Genomic DNA, 19,964 nt, shown 5'->3' with positions numbered 1-19,964 from the left:
TGATACACTTCTTACAGTTGGGGTGCTCCTGATCCCCAACTGTAAGGTTATTTTGATTGCTACTTCATAACTGTAATCTTGCTGCTTTTATGATTCATATTATAAATAGTCAGGGACAGTGAAAGACAGTGGCATGTCGCAGTTGCGGGCATCCCATCTCTCCCTCCCTTCCATGTATAGCACCGTCTCTTGTTCCCTTCTTCTCTACCCTGGAGTTCATGTCCTGCGGCTGTCTAGTCTAAGAACACATAGTAGAGAAGTTGGCTTTACTCCTTTCTTTCTCTTCCCTCACCCATGTGAGTGTGCACACACACACACACACACAGTGACTTCAGACAGCTATGCAATTGGGGATGGTAGTACGAGGGCAGGGGGCAGCTGGAAGAGCATGGGCAGCTGGTATGTGGTGGTCATTAGGGGCTCGGAGGGTGCTGTCAGTCTACTGAAGGAGCGATACTTGGTGGAAGGCTTTGAAACTGAAGATCAGAGGGGGCCAAATATGATTTGGGAGCCAACCAGGAGCCCTTGTGGGCATTGAGAAGAGCAGAGTAGTGTGATCTAAGTAACTCTGCAGGGAGATGATTTTCAATGATGCGTGTCCAATAGATGGAAATAGACACAGGCTGGAAGGGGAAGATCTAATTGGGAGACAAAAGTCCAGGGGTGAAGCACTATGGCTCCACTGACCAGTGCTGCTGAAAGAAGGAAGGCAGAGGAAGAAATGGCCAAATGTAATCTTGGATTCCAACTACCTCTGGGTGTGTACACAAGGTTGAGATGAGTAAGAAACTGGGAACTTGCTTGAGGAGAACTTGGAACTATGAAAAGGTTGAGGGTCCTGAGATTGGAAGTCTAAAGCTAGGAAGACAGGGTGAGTTAAACATTAGAGTTGTCAGAGAGGCATTTATTGATTAACTCAAATTAATTTTAATGATCACTCCCATTAAAACCGTGTCATCTCCTGCTCATCCTTTACAGTCAGTACCTTTCCCTGGTGAGTTTTTTGTTTGTTTGTTTTATGCTTGTTTTTGTTTGCTAATTTTTGTTTGTTTGCTTGTTTGTTTTGCTTCTATTCTTCTGCTGTGTGTGCACCATGTATTGTAAATCACCACTGCCTGCCTGTGGTGGTTTTAATAGCTGTAGCCCCCATAGACTCATGTGTCTGAATGCTTGGCCCATAGGGAGTGGCACTATTAGGAGATGTGTCCTCGTTGGAGTAGGTGTGACCTTGTTGAAGGAAGTGTGTCACTGTGGGGGCCTAGCTTTGAAATCTCATATACTGAAGCTATACCCAATGTGGTACACAGTCTCCTTCCACCATACTTCCCACTATGACAATAATGGACTAAAACTCTGAAGTCAACCCCAATTAAATATTGTCCTTTATAAGAGTTGATTTAGTCGTGGTGTCTCTTCACAGCCATAGAAACCCTAACTAAGACACTGTCTATGTGTGCTAGTGGTTAACCTATAAACCCCTGAGGACAGAGTCTCTCATCTACTCCCTTTGTATTCCCAGGGCTTAACTGAGTAAGTGCTCTTAGCACATTACTGAATGGATATGCTATAAAGCCCAGACACTCAATAATAATGTAAAGCTTCAAAAAGGTATGGCTGCTTACGGTAGTTTGAATGAGAACTTTCCCTCATAGGCTCAGGTATTTGGTACCTAGTCAGTGGTGCTGTTTGGGGGTGGGGTTATGGAACTTTTAGGAAGTGTAGCCTTGCTGGAGAAAGTCCATCACTGGGATGGCCTTTATTCATTTACAGCTTTGTTTCACTTTGAGTTTACTCTCTCTGCTTCCTGTTTGCAGTTGAGATGGTGTCTCTCAGCTTCCCGATCTCACTGACTGCTGCTGTGCCGACCGTGCCTTCCACCTTCTCTGGAACCACAAGTTAAGTGCTTTCTTCTATAAGTTGCTTTTGGTCCTGGCGTTTGATCACGGTAACAGAAAATAACTGATACAGCTGGTGGAATACCGGGAGATTTGAGGTTGCTGCTCTGAAGAGTCCAGCCATGTTGTATTTTAGAGGAATTTGGAAGAACTTGGAACTAGAAAAACAGTTTGAATATGAGTAGAGCTTAATGGGCCATTCTATAGGAGCCTAAAACACAGTAACACTGAGAGTGATACATATGTACTTTGATGGCTCCCCTCATGAAGTTTCAGAAGGAAGGAAGGACTTTAACAGGAACTGGGCTGGAGGTCAGTCCTGTGATATTTTGGCAAAGAATTTTGCCTCCTTCTTTCTTTGTTCTAAGAACTTACCTGACACTAAATTTAAAAGCAATGGGATAATTCCTTTGATGGAGAAAAATCTCAAGAGAGCATAGTGTTGAATCTTTGTGGTTGTTACTGAGCACTCTTATGAAGGTCAATGATGAAAAAAGAACAAGTGTATCAGAAAGAAACATACGTGTAGCTTGGAAAGAAATGAACATTAGGAAATTTAATATTACAGCCAAAGCATGTGCTGGCAGAAAGCCTGTAAATAACAAGGAGTTTAGCACCACTAAAGCAAGGCCTTCTGTTCTACATTGGAACCAGGGAAAAGGTGCCTTCAAGATGATACCCCACATAGCTAAGCTTTCAACTTGTGAAAGGAAAAGATCTAAGGAGTTTTGGGCTGCTAAATAAAATAATAATAATAACAATAACAATAATAATAACATACAAGTACTGCCATAAGCATGATTCAAGGGGGCAAGTGTCCACCCCAAGCTGGCAGTTGACCTGTCAGTGCCATCTATGTGGTACTGACTGGCTTTGGAGGCATGGAAGAGGTAGGAGTGATAAGGTATGGATTCTTCCTCTGTGAATTCAAAGAGCTGCCAAGGTCAAGCAACACACAGTGAGGGTCCTGGGAGGGTGGAGAGGGGCTCTTGGATGAAGCTGTAGAACTGAAGCTTGAATTGAGGTGGAGACTCCAAGATGCCAGTGACACAAGAGCTGTGAAACATCTGCTAAGAAGAGCTGCACACGCACAGAGGGACCAGCCCAAGGGAGAGGTGTGTACGTTACAGGTAGCAAACCCAGATGACTTGAACCATCTCAGCCGTGTGCAACTGAAGCTCCAGACCCTCGAGCTGCAGGATTTGATTTGTGTCCTGAGGAAACTTAGTCTTGCTGTGTGTGGTCCAGCATTTCCTCACTTTGCCCCCATACCTCCTCCTTTTCGGAATGGAGATTTATATACTGTGCCCTTGTATACTGGAAGTATGTTACTTTCTTTTGTCACTTTATAGAAAGTCACAGTCAAAAGATTGCTTTGTGTCTCAAGAGAGACTTTGGCCTATTAAACAGGGTTGAGACTGTTAAAGACAATGGGGGAATTTTAAAGGTTGGATAAAGACGTTTTGCATTGCCACATAACTGTGAACCTTTGGGGGCCAAGGAGTAGAATGTGCTAGTTTGAATAAGGAACGTTCCCTGTAGGCTCAGGTATATGAATACGTGGTCCCCATTTAGTGGAACTGTTTGGGAAGGTAATGGACCCTTCAGGAAGTAGAGCCTTGTTGGAGGAAGTATGTCCCTGGGGGTGGGCTTTGAGAGTTTATAGCCTCATCCTACTTCAAGTTCACTCCATCTACCTTGTGTTTGCAAGTGAGATGTGCTCAGTCAGCTCTGGTTACCTACTGCCAGGCCTTCCTTATTGTCAACTCCCACTCTGGAACCATAAATCAAAGTAAACTCTTCCATAAGATACTTTTGGTCGTGATATTTTATCACAGCAACAAAAACATAGCAAATGCACAGCTGCAGAATTCCTTGAGTGATGGCCTCTTCTCCCCCTGCTCTGAAGTCCCAGCTATTACAGGCATGGCTAGGGAGTCCTTGGAAGCAGCACTGTAACTGGCTGACAGAAGGTAGAAGGAGTTAAGACAACGCTGAGACAATCCTACATTAAATTACAGAGTTGTTTAGACTGTTGGGTTACAAATGGGCCCCCATTCTTAAAAATCTGGTGTGCAAATATGCAGCCCTCAATCAGCTAAGTAGCTCTCTTAATAATGTAAATCCCAGTGTTGGTAGAGGCTTTGCATATTCTCACCCTACTGCTTTCACAGAAATTACATTTGTGTTACAATGGAATGTAAAACCGGAAAACACATTTTAAAAATGATCCTTTCACTAGCACATGATGTGCTGCCAAACCAATGGGAAGTGAACGTGTTAAGCTTTCTGGGTAATTATTATTTAATTAGTTTGTACTTTGGACTAATAACTGGGAATGGAATTTGGTATTCGCAGCACACGCACTTAGAGGGCAGGGGTAGATGGTTCTATTACTCCATTCTGGAAGATGATTATCAGTTTAGGACTGGAATCCTGCATGAGAGATCTTGTTGGTCTATCACTTGGTTATCTAACCAGTTGATGAGCCCCCGAAAGACTGAGGTGTGGGGCTCTGTAAAGAAAATAGAGCTGTCTATGAATGAACACTGATGAATGTGTTAGGACAGCCCAAATCTCCCAGAGAAAGTGTGAAGAATGATAGTACTCAAGACTCCATTTCACAGTGGGTCTTCTGGGCTGTCATGGGGAAAAAGAAGACATTTATGAGACCTAATCCCTTTCCAAAAGAACAACTGGATGTCTACTCTAGACTCGTGAGAAGCCATAGCCCAGCACATTACTCATGGGCCATCTGATTTTCTATCTCTTTCTCTCTCCACCCACACCCCCACAATGGATTAGCAACTGAATTGGAAGACAACAGTATTCCATGGAGAATAAGCTTGTCAAGTCAGACTTTGGAGTTGTCCAGGCCTGGGTTCTGGTTTCAGATTTATCCTTTCTGGAAAAATGACCTTGAAGGGAGGACCTGATTCTTTGGTCTTCCTATCTTGAGGCTGATGAGTCTACTTACATCAGCTTTAGACTTAGTAAGAGGATTAAGTCAACTGTTAAAGACTTCAGTTTAGGAAATAGATGAGTAGATAACACTCAATAAAGAATTCCTAAAACTTTCATATACAATTGTAAATTTTCTTTTAAATTAGGTGAATTAAGTACCTTTTGGTTCCTGTGATAAAACACCAGTTTGTTTTGGTTTAGGGTTCTACCGGGATAAGAGGCAGGGAGGCATGTGAATATGGTGGCTTGAACAGAAAACTGGGTGCACACATAGTAACTGCAGGCAGAAAGCAGAAAGCCAGTAGGTGGCTCAAGGTTCTTTAATCTCAAAGCCTACTCCTGAGTAATAAATTTCCTTCAGTAAGGTTTGTACCATCTAAGCCTCCCCCAAAAAGTGCTGTAAGAGTCCGTCGGAAGACCCCCACTCAATAAGGCCACAGAGACCGGAATCGCTGCAATCCGCAAGGGGTTTATTGTTCCAATGTATGTTGCAGTTCCCCAGCAAGCAGGCAAGAGAAGACCCCTAGCTCACAAAGCACACACTTTTTGTAAACATTTTTGGCTGGGAATTCAGCAGTCACCTGAGCTGAAAGGCTGCGATTGGTTACCCTGAGCAACATTTAAAATTATTGGTCAACTCGAATGGGAAGGTTGTCTCCTTCATTTGGCCCTGTCTTGCCCATCCTGTGGAATTTGTGGTATTTCCTGGCATTGTCTTTTCTCTGAGTCACTTCCCTCTCTGTCCTCGCCCTGCCTAGTTCCCTGTTTAGGCCATTTCCTTATCTATCCTTAACCTAGGCAGGGTGGTGGTCTGCTATTTCTGACAGGGTTCTCATAGTGCCACCAAATGGGGACTGGGTGTTGAAATGCCAAGACTACAGGGGACATTCTCATTTAAACCACCTCACACAACTATTCCAGCAATAAATAGTTAGACCCAGAAATAACTAGAAAGCAGAATTCTAGGATGTAATCTAGTGCTTAGTAACAAATTACTTTAAAACTTGGTATGCTGAGACATATACTGTAAACAGTATGTGGGTCAGGAATTGAAAAGTGTTTGGTGTTTGATTCAGAGACTGTACTCACCAGGCTACAGTGTCCTGAGGGTTTGACTGGGACTGGAAGGTATGCTCTTAAAATGGCACACACATACAACTTTTGGCAGGAGGCTTCAGGCCATATGCATCTCCCAGCAGAGCCAAAGAAGAGCCCTGACAATGTGGTAACAACTGGCTTTCCCTGGGAGAGGAAACAGGAGGAAACCCAAGCCGTCCCCCATCACGCCCAACCTTTTCTGTTTGTTAGAAACAAGTCATTAATACTAGCTCATTCAAGAGGAGGCTGATTAGTTTCCACATTTGAACAGAAATAGGAAGCAGTGCAGGTAACATTTACTTAAGCATGAAGATGGACTTGGTGGCCTGGAGGCAAGTGTGTGGGAGCTAGGGACTCTGAAAATATTACCCCTCAAGGGCTGCACTGTCAGTGGGAGAGTACGACTCACACACAGTGTTTGTCTACCTGCACATTAGCTTTGAGAAGTTGTACTCCAACGTACACTACCACACAGACTAAAGCCCCCAAATGAAGAATGGTGTCAAGTAATTTCTCTCTGAAGAGCACAGTCATTAAGTAATTATTAGGTTTCAAGGAACTTGGGGTGATAATCAGAAATTGCTGTTACAAAAATGTAATAATGTCAGCCAAAACGGCCAAGAGACAAGAAGACAACTAGAGATGTTAAGCTGATCCCAAAAGAACTGGGGTGAAGTTGACCCGGGGTTCCAGGCAAACTGTTACAACAAATAAACGGGTGTGTTTCAGATGGTCCTTTAGCGGGATCCCGGTGTGAGTCTGGAGATAGTATCAGTCAGTTTAGCATCTGGACTGAGGATGGAAACACAAGAGCTACTTCAGGAGGGCATGAGATGGAAGAGTACAGAGAGTGAAGGGGTAAAGGGCAATGAATCTGTCCCTCAAGAAGCCATAAAGCAAGCCAAAAAAATATAGTACTGTGCTTCCTTTGGCCATTACAATGGCCAGCCATGTTTTTGTACATGTCCAACGAGCGCTGCCATTGCCCTATATCAGCCATGGTGACAAATGGCAAGGAGGTGAAAGTGAACTTGAGCCAGTGACTTTCTACATTGTAGCTGCAGAAATTCAAATTCTGGATTTAAACAGAGCTTTATTCATTTATTTAGTTTTTGCTGTGGTTTTTAGACAGGTTCTCATTATGGCCCTAGCTTGCCTGGAACTCAATACAAAGACCAGATTGGCTTCAGAAAAAAAAAAAATCATAGAGATCTCTCTGACTCTGCCTTCAAACTTCTGGGATTAAAGACATGAACTTCCAGGGCCAGATAGGTTATTCATTTAGTGAGAATTACTTTGTTGATGATATTAGAAGGGGATGATCTTGGGAAGCAATATGGTTCAATTTCTGATTTCCAATTTTAAAATTGTGCTTGTGTTTGGGGGTGGAGAGTAGGGCATGCTGAAACAATGGCATGGATAGGAAAGTCAGAGAACAGCTTGTAGGAGTTGATTCTCTCTTTCTACCATGTGGGTCCCAGGGATCAAACTCAGATCATTCAGGCGTGGTGGCAAGAACCTTTTCTTGTTGAACCATCTCTTCCCTTTCCCCATTCCAGTTTCCTAATTTTAAAGTCCTAGGAAATCAAGACCTATAATTAGAAGCACTAGAACTAGATTCGATTTCATACTGAAAATTCCTCCTGTGAGGTAGAAGAGAGCTAGGCAGTCATCTAGAAGCATTATCCCATCCAGGGTCTCCCCACATGGATTTTTGCAAGTCTGATGATCCCAGCAACTCACCTTCTTAGTTGGAAAACTGTGGCCCGCCAGGGCTATGATCAGAAGACCTGTCTACCTAGGGAGCCTGTAGGCTCATTGAGGGAATTAGATCTCCTATATTTTTGTCAGTTTGGAGAGTTGATTACATAAATAGATATTTATTGAGCATGCTCAGTATGTATACCTGATCTAATGTTGATATTGGGTTGCTAGCTGTACTGCCCAATGAGAACAGGCTATTGTAAGAACATTGCATGTACACAGTTACAAAGTACTTGCGCAAACTTGGTGATCTCTCTATTTTAAATGATCATACTCTCAATCTGAAATTGAAAAATGGTGAGGGTGATAAATTAGTAACTTGTCTTATTCCTGTGACAAAATATCCAAAAGAAAGCAACTAAAGGAGGAAAGTGTTTCTTTCACCCCACAGTTTGAGTGTACAGTCCATCAAAATGGGGAAGTCCTAGGGGCTGTTGAAGTAAATAGTCTTGTTGCATCCAGTCAGGAAGCAGGGGGAGATCAATGCTGGCTCTCAGCACATTCTATCATTTCTATTCAGCCTTGGAACAGTGATGCCACAGTTAGGGCAGGTCTTTCAAACTCAACCCAATCAAAAACCAAAACAACATCGACAAGAACAACAAAAACCCCTTTCATGGACATTCTTAGACGTTGGTCACTCAAGCGATTCCCAATCCTGTCAACTTGGCAGTCATTGCTAACCAACACGATGCGCATGCCTTTTGAGTGCTTGCCTTTTGGGTTGCATCCCAGAGTGTGTTTTGAAACTGCTGAGTGTAGTGAGATCATTTGGTGTGCTTCACGCTCCCTGCCGTTGCCTACTCCCAGTGCTGGGAAGTATAAGACGGCTTTTCATTAGGAATTGGGTCCAGCCATCTGGAAAGCCTAGTGAGCAGGTTACATAATGCCAATTACCTCATTAGTCTCCCGTGCTGTTTCCGGAACTTCCTCTTACATAGAAGTCCCATCTGATCTCGGGCAGCTTGCAACCAACTAGACAACAGTTTCGTTTTGTAAGTGGTGATCTGGACCTTACTTTCTTGGCATTTATATCTAGGGTGCAGCACGCAGTCAGAGTGGAATTTTTCCCAGCCTCTAGTTTTCTTCTAGGTGCTGATGCCTTGGCTGAGGACTGCAGGAAATCTAGTTGTGACAGGAAATGCTGTGTGGAGGGACAGTGTGGATAGTCTAGGAGAATGTGCTGTATTGGAACCAAAACACATTGAGCATAAGGTGTTTTGTGCCATTTCTGCCTGCTCTTGAACTGTTCCTCCCATGCCTCCCGTCCTGTCCTTTCTGTCCCTCTGGCAATGACTCTCTGGTGTGTTCTTCTAGAAGCAAGGCAAAGTTCATTTTACTCTAGACATAGTTTGCCAGGTTTTAAAAAAATAAAAATAAAACCCAAAGGAGTATACTAGAATAGACTTTATTTAGGGGTATTTATTTAAAAGAAATAATCACATTCATTTGCAGAGGGTTAAGAACAGGGATGCTCATTGTGGTACTGCTTTAGGGGAAAGCAACAGAACTCCAACGTTTAATGAACAGGACCAGGCAATATCTATCCCCCATATATGTTTCCTAGTTTAGGAGGTTCACACCAGGTTTACCAAGGGGTTGAAGAGCCCCTTGAAGACAAAGTGTCTGAAAGCCTTATTCTTTCATTCATCTTTGAGTGTGTATGTGTTTGCCTGAGTGTGCACATAAGTGCACAGGCTGGTGGCTAATATCAGTTTCTTTCTCAGTCATTCTATCTTAACTTTTCAAGACAGGGTCTTTCATTGAACCTGGAGCTCATCAACTCCAAAGGACTAGCTGACCTGACCAATAGGTTCTGGAAAGCCTGCTGACTTTGCCTTCCCAGCACTGGGATTGTGAGCGCACTTAGCTTGCCGTGTCTGCCTCTTGAGGTACGTTCTGGGGACTGAACTGAGGTACTATTGCTTGTACAACCTAAAAACCCGATTTTGAAGCTGTTCATTCAGAGGTAGACCTGGTGAAGATGACCCCAGTGGAGACCAGATTCAGAGAGGGGAGCAATTCTGAGATGCTTTTTCCATAAAGGAGAAAACAAATATAGGTTGGCAATAGGAAGCTATCATTAAAAAGAGGTCACAGTCTTAATTCCGAATGTTACTGGATCCAGCACTCAAATTAGCTCCTCTTCCGGGGTGACCAAACCACTCCACTGTGCCTGTGATTGAAGAAGTTCCTAGGGATGGGGGATTTTCAGTGCTGAAGCCGCAATGTTCCAGGAAATTGAGATTATTGGTCATTCTACCCCTGACTCTGGAAGTGTGGGCAGATCTTCACTGAAAAAAAATTATGTAAGAATCACCAGCATGCGTAACTCTATATTGGACATACTTGGCTTTGAGCAATTTTCCTATGGGACACAACTGAACACAATGAGGAATAGGCTTTCCTTTTCATTCCAGAAGGTGGTGAGAGCTATAGAAACGACTGGACATGAAGGCCACTAATGGCACTGTGGTTACATTAATGTTTAGAACAGATTTTTCAGTGCCTTGTGACACACAGGTACAATAGGAGCAGAAGGTCAGCCTCCAGTACTTCCAGTGAAGCTGTCAGCCTTGGGGACACATGGCTGCTCAGGAAACATGCAGGAGCCAGGACCTATCCTTAGGCACAGGCAAGCACTCCCGGGAATACAAATATTTAAGAGAAGGACAAAAAAAATGGGAGCTGGGTCTATAGAGACATTAAAATTTGGCAATCAAGATGGCCTTATTTGACTAGTAAGACATGAAACAGCCAGGCCATATTTATGAGTAAAACACATGTTGTTTGATAACAGAGGATACATATGGTATTTAAAGTCATTTGGAGAGAGTTAGAGAGAGGAAGTGTGTGTGTGTGTGTGTGTGTGTGTGTGTGTGTGTGTGTGTGTGTGCATGTGCAGGCCTTAGAATTCAAGCTTAGGTCATCAGGCTTGGCAGCAAGCATCTTTACCTGCTGAGCCATTTCAACAGCCCACTTCTTTTAAAAAAATTTTTTTTTATTATTTTCACTACACTAGATCAGTAACTCTTACTCCCATTTTAAAGGTAAGAAAACAGAGACTCCTAGGAGCTTAATAATTACCATCTGTATCCGTGGTACCGTGCAGTGGTGTTTGTTATCTTTGATTTCCCAGCCTTTTGTGTTCCTGGTCCAGAATGGCAATCTGAAGGAAGCAGTCATGCAGACACTCTGGGAGAGTACATGCTGGCACAGTGTGTTAGCATGCTATGCCCCTGCTGGCTGATGGCTCAGACAGTGCAAATGAGAAGACAGAGAAGCCCCTCTTCAGCATGCCTTCACTGTTGATGAGAAGGCTTCTCAAGCCTGGAGCTCTGCACTTTTTAGATGCTCATCCAAGCCTCTGTGGCCTAGGTAATGGACCAAAAAATCAAGCTCTTCCTGGGAGTTCCTAGTTCAATCAAGTCAAATTACATGAATCTCCATGTTCAAAAATGCATATATTTTACAATGTGATTGAAGGAATACTTCGGTCCTGAGTTTTTACCAGCTATCCTACATTGCTTGATTCTTCAAAACATTCACAGAAATTTACCTGATAAGATTTAATTGCAGTCAAGCTGTGTAAGGTACTTGTTCCACCCACAGGGCATCAGAATTCAGATTGACGTCACTCCATAGAAATACAGAGAGTGTTTATGTAAAATGGTACCCGGAGAATTCTTCGAAATATAATACTACTTTGTATGAACTGCAGATCAGGACCCAGCAGCAAAAACTTGTGCCCTTTCCCCAAATTGGGATAGAAGAGGAAGGAGGAAGGAAGGAAAGGAGGGAGGGATAGGAGAACAGAGGGAGGGATGGAGGAAGGAAGGAGGGAAGGAATAAAAGAGGGAGGAGAGGATGGAGAGGAATGGGGAGGGAGGAGAGAGAGGGGAGAGGAATGGAGGCAAGAAAGGAAGGGGGAAACAGACAGAGAGAGTGAGAGAGAGACAAAGACAGAGATGCAGAAAGAGACAGAGAGAGAGACACACACAGAAAGACAGAAAGAGAGAGAGAGAGAGGGAGGGAGGGAGAGAGGGAGGGAGGGAGAGAGGGAGGGAGGGAGAGGAGAGAAGGCCCTGAGCATGTAGTCATCCACACTATAGCATCCTTCACAGCTGTGGGTCACTTTCTTCCCTACAAAGGTACCAATTTTATGACAAAATTTCTGTTCTGCTATGTACACAGGAAGGAGACCTGAAGGGCAAGCAAACCAAAGAGGATATCATATATTAACTTAAATTCTTTCAGTGTGATGATTTCTGGAGACAGAATGCTGCCTTTCAGAAGTCTAGGCCTAAAGTTTTGAGGATCTTCCATGGGAGACTTGCGGGGACAGCTCAGTGAGTAAAATGCTTGCTACGTAAGCTTGAGGACATGAGTTCAAGTTCTAGCACCCACTTAAACACTGGGCATAGTAGCATATATTTGTAACCCCAGTGCTGGAGAGAGATGGGAGTGGGAGAAGACAATGAATGACCCTGTCCCCCAAAATCAGGTATCTAGCAATGTAGGAAAACTCTTTGTTGCCATTTAGTCTAGGCTCGGCCCCCACAGTTACCTGGCCACAACCAGGTGTGCCTGACCCACTATAAAAGGGGGTTGCTTGCCCCTTCTCTCTTGCCCTCTAGCTCTTGCTCTGTCCTCTCGCTCCTTCTCCCCCTCTCTCCCCATTCCCCTCCCCCTCTCTCCATGTGCTCATGGCCAGCCTCTACTCCCCACCTCCTCTCTCTCTGCCTTTCTCTCAACTCCCCTTCCCATGCCCTGAATAAACTCTATTCTATATTAATAAACTCTATTCTATACTATACCATCTTGTAGCTGGTCCTCCAGGGGGGAAGGGCTACCTCAGCATGGGCCCCCATAGATACTCCCTTCCCCCCCACCATACCTCACCTCCACCGAACATATTCCTGGTTTCTCTTTCTTTTTATAAAACACAACACTCTTGATATCAACTTCTGGTCTCTACACTTGCAATCTCTCTCTCTCTCTCTCTCTCTCTCTCTCTCTCTCTCTCTCTCTCTCTCTCTCTCTCTTGCTCTGAAAACAAAACAAAGCAAAAACAAACAACAAACAAGCAAACAGAGTTCTCTATTGAAGTCTCCTTAAGATTACCTGGAAAGCTACTAGAGCAACTCCAGGTTACTCTTAGCACCTTGGAAGCCATGAAGTTATACATCAGTAGCTGTTTAGGGTCTCTTTATAATGCTCAAGCTGGCTTTGAACTTCTGGATTTAAGGCATCTTTCCATTTCTGCCTCTTGAGGTATCTGTGGCTAGAGGGATACCTTTCTCTTCTCTCCAACTTTCCTGTTCCACTCCTCGCCCTCTTACTTACCTATTGGAAATACAGCCTGATCTTCCAAGCAAATTCCTCAAGGCTCTCAGAAGGTGAGAGTGAATAGCAACCTCAGCAGTGAGCTATCCCAACTTCCTCACTGTACAAGGGGAGGCAGCTGGACTCACAGTAATTATGAGATGTATCCGTGGTGCTGAAAGGACTTTCTCCAAAATAAAAGCAGCATGGATTGGGGAAGTGGAGGGTTTCTGAAGTTACAGGGTTTGACCATGAGTCCCAGACCCACCCTTTGCCCTCTGGCCTGGGGCTTAATTGCTTAACTGTAGTGCCTATTATGTCATCTATAAATGGAAGCTGATAAAACATACATTAGGGTTATGTGAACTAAATGGGAGCTAAAAGAATGGCTGGCCGAGCGGGATGGATACTCAATCAACTCCATTTCCTGTCTTTAAAAGACCAGCTATAAAAATAAGTTAAATATCGGGGAGATTTCCGTCAATTTACTTCAGGACAGATGTAAATGAGGCTGAGCTTCTGTTCTGAATTGACTCCTGCATTTCTTTTCCTTTCTGAAAACCCTGTGCATCTTCAGGAAATCTCCAAAAAAAGAATTTCCAGTAAGAAGAGAATCTAGGATGTTCAGGCTTCCCTCTGGGTGTCTGGAGAGTATCATGGGAGGGCAGAGACCCCTTCGGCATGGGGCTGGGTCACTCAGAAGGATAGTGGATGATCCCGGGGATGTGCCTCATGTTTGGTAAGAGTCTCATTGTAATCGCTGATGGAGTGCCTGGCCTGGAATTAGGGAAACTGTGCCGCAATAAAGGGCTGTGAATATGAGCTACAGCCTGATGTGGGACTTGAGGAAGAAGAAAGGGGAGATCCTGCCATGATGTAAACATCGCTGCAAGCACAATAATATGCATTTGCATGTGTGTGTGTGTGTGTGTGTGTGTGTGTGTGTGTGTGTGTGTACCTACATCCCTAAGCACAAGGAAAGAGATGTTGTCTAAAACAGTAAATGGCTTGGACTTCAGGGAAACAAACCATTCCAATAGTGCCCTCCCCCCAGTTATAAGTAGAGGAAGAAGAAATTCAGGAGGTGTGACAATACGTCTCATCCCGATAAAGATTTGATATGGCTGGGAAAGTTTTATTTGCAAACTTTGTATGGGAATCACAAAGAGACACTGCTGGTAGACAAGGGGTATTCTGCAGAGAGTGAACATAGGGTCTGTTCTAAGGATCAAGGGGGGATGTGTGGATTATTTTCTGTGTTCATGAAAACTTGCACCTCATACTAAATTAGACCAGTGCGGGAACATCCATCAGCCAGCATCAGACACAAAATGGCACAAAAAAGACAGGAGAGTCAAACAAGCAAAGCCACGGCTTTATGTCAATTTTGACTTCCCTTTTTGCACAGTGACTTGAGTGACAATTTAATAGCAAATCAGGGCTTCACAGATTTGGAGAAAAATATGGAAAATAGTATTTGCTGGGGCACTGTTACATGCCAAGTTCTGCACTTGACAGTCACTATAAGGTAGGCGCAGAGAGGAAGCTAAGAGATGCAGGACTCTTAAAACAGGAAAAGAAGACCCACGATCCACCCACGGGCATTTCTAGGAACTTGATTCTAGGCTAACACAAAATTCTCACAGTACCTGATCAATTGTTCAGAGATAAATTCGTACACAAACTGTCCATGCAAAAATAACTTCATTCAGTCTAGTTGATGAGCGTTGGAGAGGCAAATCAAGGTTTAGATGACCCATGTCAAGTAACTCAAGGGAGGGCGAGTAGAAGGTGTTTATGAGACACATTTCATGGCACTTGGAATCTCATCTGGGCACTCTACCTGATGACTGATGGAAGTCCTTCAGGACACTGCAAAGCATCCAAGTAAGGTTTGTTTGCAATGGGTGTCTGTAACTTAATTGAATTATGTCTTGCTCCGTCTAGCTTCCAAATGAACGAGACTCAAATTATGACATATATTTGGCTTTGAGCAATTCCCACGAGATTACCCCTGATCTATTTTTCTATACATTAGACTGGCTACTTCCCAGATGTGCTCCCCAAATCCTTGCCATATGAGTCTTCCTGGGTTATTTCTGCCCCACCAGTCTGTCCTCAGGTTCCAGTTCTCTTTGGGCACATGCTCTTGGTCCATCAAAGCTAATGGAGACCTCTTACTTTATCCATCTTTTTCCTTATTTCTCCTTTCTGCTGTCTTTCTCCTCATGGTCCTTATCTACAACCCCCAGCCTTTCTCTTTCCCCCAGTAATAAGCTGCAGCAATTTTTACTTAACCTATAGTTTTGTTTTATTGGATATTTTTTATTTACATTTCAAATGTTATCCCCTTTCCCGATTTTCTGTCCATAAACCCCCTATCCCATCCCCCTCTCCTTCTTCTATGAGGTTGTTAGGCCCCACCCACCCACCCTTTCCCACCTCCCTACACCGGGGGGTCCAGCCTTGGCAGGACCAAGGGCCTTTTCTTCCATTGGTGCCCAACAAGGCCATCCTCTGCTACATATGCAACAGGAGCCATGGGTCTATCCATGTGTACTCTTTAGATGGTGGTTTAGTCCCAGCGAGCTCTGGTTGGTTGATATTGTTGTTCTTATGGGGTTGTAAACTCCTTCAGCTCCTTCAATACTTTCTCTAACTCCTCCAGTGGGGACCCTGTTCTCAGTTCAATAGTTGGCTGTTAGCATTCACCTTTGTATAACCAATAGTTTTAAATTGGAGAGCAAGATTTGTACAACAAAAGCTGATATTCATGGGAATTTGCTCGTCTTGGGGCAACCATATCTTGGGGTGCAGAATTTAGTATTTGAATATATAGCAGCATCAGACCAACCCCCAAGAGGTGCCAGGCAAGAGAACTGGAGGCACAGAGAGAGAGAGAGAGAGAGAGAGAGAGAGAGAGAGAGAGAGAGAGAGAGAGAACCAACTCTTGATGATATCAAGCCATGTCAGAGAAGTCACTTCCTACCCTGAGCATCTTCCCTACAAGGCTGAGGAGCCAGACTGATGTGGGATTCACAAGCTCAAATTCCTCCTGTATCCAGGTGAATAATGGCTGCTGGCTACCTCTTCTCATCAACTTCTCCAGGGCTGTCATTCATGCCGTTCTGAGCCCAGAAGAAACCTTCGCCAACAAAATGAAGAAAAATCCTTCCTTCCCTAGTTCCTGAGCCAAGATAGTCATAAAACATTGGCATATGGTTTTATTTCAGTGACTCACATTGCATAGGGAGTTTCTATAGGTGGTTATGTGAGGACAGGACCTGTCTCCCATTGAAAGCATTCAAACACTCTGTTACTCCAAGGAAACACTCAGCTAGGTACCATTATTACTCCTTTTGTTACTGGATTCTTGAAGAGGGGCTAAGGGAATATGGGAGAGGTGATTGAGGAAAGCAATGTCTATAATTCAAGAAGCAATCACAGAACCCCATTTCAGTGTACTCCAAAGAACCCTGGCTCACCATCTTGGAGAATCAGAGCTGGCTAATCACTTGGGAATCTTTTCATGAATGACATTCAATGGAAATGGGATATGAGCATCAACAAATATATTAAAAATTCAAAGAGTAATGACAAAAAGTAGACATATTTTACTTAACCCAATATGTCAAAGGTGTAATTTCAAGTATAGTTAATATAAATATGTAGGCAACACATTTTAACCTCTTTTGTCCCTAAGACTTTGGAATTTGAATCCATGATTTGGAACACAGGTATGTTGGAGAAGCACCAAGAGGTGTGTCACTTATAACAACGATGGATTCTACACTGCTCCTTTATTTCAAAATTTATTTTTAAGCTTACAGATAGTAAAACCTAATCTCTGTGGTACACCGATCTAAGGGCTTTGACAAATGCAGGGTTGCGTGGAAGATATCAGACTAAAGATAAAGACTACCAGGGACTCAGAAAAGTCTCCTAACAGCAAAGTACTGCCTCCTGTTGCTCCCTCACAGCCCTCTGCAGCTCCTAACACCCACTGGTCTGCTCTGCAGAGGACAGCTGCTGCCCCAGAATGTCACAGTATTCATTCAGCAGCATTCATTTGTGAGTCATCTGTGTCATTGCGTCATAATCTGTTTGTCATTGCTGAGTTGTCTTCCATTATATATTTGGACCAGTTTGTCTAAAGATGACTGAGTTTTCCAGTTTCTATAAATGAAGTCCTTTAACTAATATATTCACTTACATTCTTTTGTTATTGTTTTTAGGCATTTGGGCATAAACACCTGGCAATGGAAACTTTTCTTCTCTCCTAATTTTATAATGTAAGCCTGGATCATGGCTTGTTCTCCTCCATTTGCCTAGAAACCAGCACTACTTACAGAGAAGACTCCTAGTCTCATTCTCCTTAAGTTACCACATATGGACGTATGGGTGGTATCTTTCCGTTGGTATCTTATGTGTGTATGTGAGTGTGTGTATTCATGTGTGCATAGAGCAGTAAATAATCTCAGCTGCCATTCTTCAGACACTATCCACCATTAGGGATAAACAATGAAACAGAGTTTCTCCCTGACCTGGAACTCACCAACTAGGCTAGGACGGCTGGAAAGTATGCCCTAGAGAGCTACATGTGTCTGTCTTTGTGGCTATGGGAATCCAATTGTGATCCACTGTGTTCCAGCTTTTGTTCCTGGCATTTTAAAAATGGATTCTGGGGGCGGGCTGGAGAGATGGTTCAGTGGTTAAGAACACTGACTGCTCTTCCAGAGGTCCTGAGTTCAATTCCCAGCAACCACATGGTGGTTCACAACCATCTGTAATGGAATCTGATGTCCTCTTCTGGTGTGTCTGAAGACAGCAACAGTGTACTTACATATGATAAACAGCCAAATAAATAAATGGATTCTGGGGGGTCAAACTTGGGTCCCCATTCCTGCATGTCCAGCATTTTACTGACCAAGCCATCCTCTCGACCCCTGGCCCCTGCTTCTAGCATCTTTACTCTGTTCCATTGATCTGTGTACATCTTAACAGAACTCACTGCCTGTATTGTTACAACCACTCAGGAAGATTTGAAATTAAGAAGACTTTGTCCTGCTACTTTGTTCTTTTTCTAATTTTTTTGGGAGGTATCTTATCCTTTTCCTATTGTATATAAATGTTACAGTTGACTCATCAATATCAATAGAAGATCCTTTTGGGTTTTTATAGAGATTTTTTTTTGACCCTCTAGATGAATTTGAAAACCATGTTAACAAGTTAGTCAATCCATGAACATAGAAATCTCTCTGGTTTTGTTGTTGTATTTTTGAAGTCAGTATTTTTTTTTTGTAGTTTTTAGTTTTTAGGATACTAATTCTTTACTTGATACTATTGTACATAATAATCGATGAGAATGTTTTTACTCATCGATTCTAATTTACACAGAAGGGTACAACTAAGCTGTTTATATTTACCATGTGTCTTTCAGCCTTGCAGAGCTCACCTAGTTCTATGGTCTCTTTGGCATAATCTTGAAGATTCTGGATTATAAACAGACAGTTCTGTTATCCATGGCTAGAGATTTTAACAAGTCTTTTGCAATCTGTGTACTTCTCATTTCTTTTAATTGCTCATTTTAGTCACTAGAACTTTATGATACAGAGCATGGAGGAGAAGGATGCTGCCTGCTGCCTTCATTTTAGAAAGGGAGGCACCTGAGTTTCACTAGTCTCACCAGCTTTAGTCTCCTTCAAGTTGCCTTTTGTATTTGCAGAACACAAGTTTATAATTGAGAGTAGATGTTGAACTTTGTTTTTAAAAAGTCTCAGTACTAATTCTGATAATCAATTATTATCTTTCTTTTAGGTACTCTATTACATTTTAGAAATTTAAAGGGAAAAATTGTTCTATCCAGAACATTTAATTTTAATCTAAGTGTTTAATATAAATCTAAGTTTTTGTCTTATGCCCTATTCTTTCTGCCTAAGACCTTTGGTAACTTTTTATACAGGATAGATATACTGGCAATAAGTCATACATTTCTTTCTTAATATTAAAAAGTATTTATTTTCCTCCATCCTTTAAGTATAATTCTCCAAGGGTAGTATTTAGGCTACCATTTTCTTGTTCTTTTGACTTATTTTTTGTTCTAATAAATATTTGTTTTATACTTTCCAAAAAATAAATCTGAATTATTTTTTGTTCTAATAAATATTTGTTTTATACTTTCCAAAAAATAAATCTGGTATAATTCATAACCTTGTCAATATGTAATGTTATTTATTTTCTTTCAGGTGCTTTTAGAATTTTCCCTTATTTTGGATTTTAGCATTTTAGATGTGATGTGGCTATATAGGGGGTATATTTATATTTTTAGCTTTTTGAACTTAAAATATATTGATGATATATAGATGTAGATGATAGATATAGATGATATAGAAGATATGGGTATATACTGATAGGTAGATATAGAAATAGATATGATGTAGGTAGATAGAAATGATATAGAGATAGGTAGGTAGATAGAGATATGATATAGGGATAGATAAATATATATATATATATATTTATAGAGAGAGAGAGACAGAGAAAGAGATAGAGATGGTCTTAACTATGTATTCTGCATCTCACTATGCAGCCTTTGTTAATCTCTAACTCAAGAGCACACACATGGGTATATGTCTATGTACCATGCGTGTGTGAGGAATCTAAGGAAACCAGAAGACAGCATCAGATCCCCTGGAACTGGTGTTATACATAGCTGTGAGTGCGTTTGGTTCTTAGAACGGAACTTGGATTCTCTGCAAGTGGTTAAGAGCACTTGCAAGCCTGAGCCATCCATCTCTCCAACCTTATCAAGGTGAATTCAGCTTCATCTGTCTAGGGGATAAAATGTTTGGAGTTCCAATATTTCTGCAAACAAACTCTGCCATCTCTAAAAGATCTCTAATAGGACAAATGACAGTT

General features: G+C 42.5%; 1 long non-coding RNA gene across 4 annotated transcripts; it reads left to right on the top strand.

Moving 5' to 3' along the window:
* The first annotated feature begins 718 nt into the window (after positions 1 to 718).
* Positions 719 to 19,264, top strand: LOC120100699 (uncharacterized). Of its 4 annotated transcripts, none has more exons than XR_010063741.1 (4): positions 719 to 8,716; positions 9,476 to 9,613; positions 10,861 to 11,099; positions 17,282 to 19,264. It is a non-coding gene; the product is annotated as an uncharacterized LOC120100699 (long non-coding RNA). The 4 variants fall into 4 exon arrangements; XR_010063740.1 differs by having other exon boundaries at positions 9,472 to 9,613; XR_005500606.2 differs by lacking the exon at positions 10,861 to 11,099.
* Positions 19,265 to 19,964: the final 700 nt, after the last annotated feature.

Source organism: Rattus norvegicus, chromosome 2, assembly GCF_036323735.1.
Source record: "Rattus norvegicus strain BN/NHsdMcwi chromosome 2, GRCr8, whole genome shotgun sequence".
Taxonomy (NCBI): Eukaryota; Metazoa; Chordata; class Mammalia; order Rodentia; family Muridae; genus Rattus; species Rattus norvegicus.
Note: the sequence above shows the minus strand (reverse complement) of the source record. Positions and strands in the feature narration are given on the sequence as shown.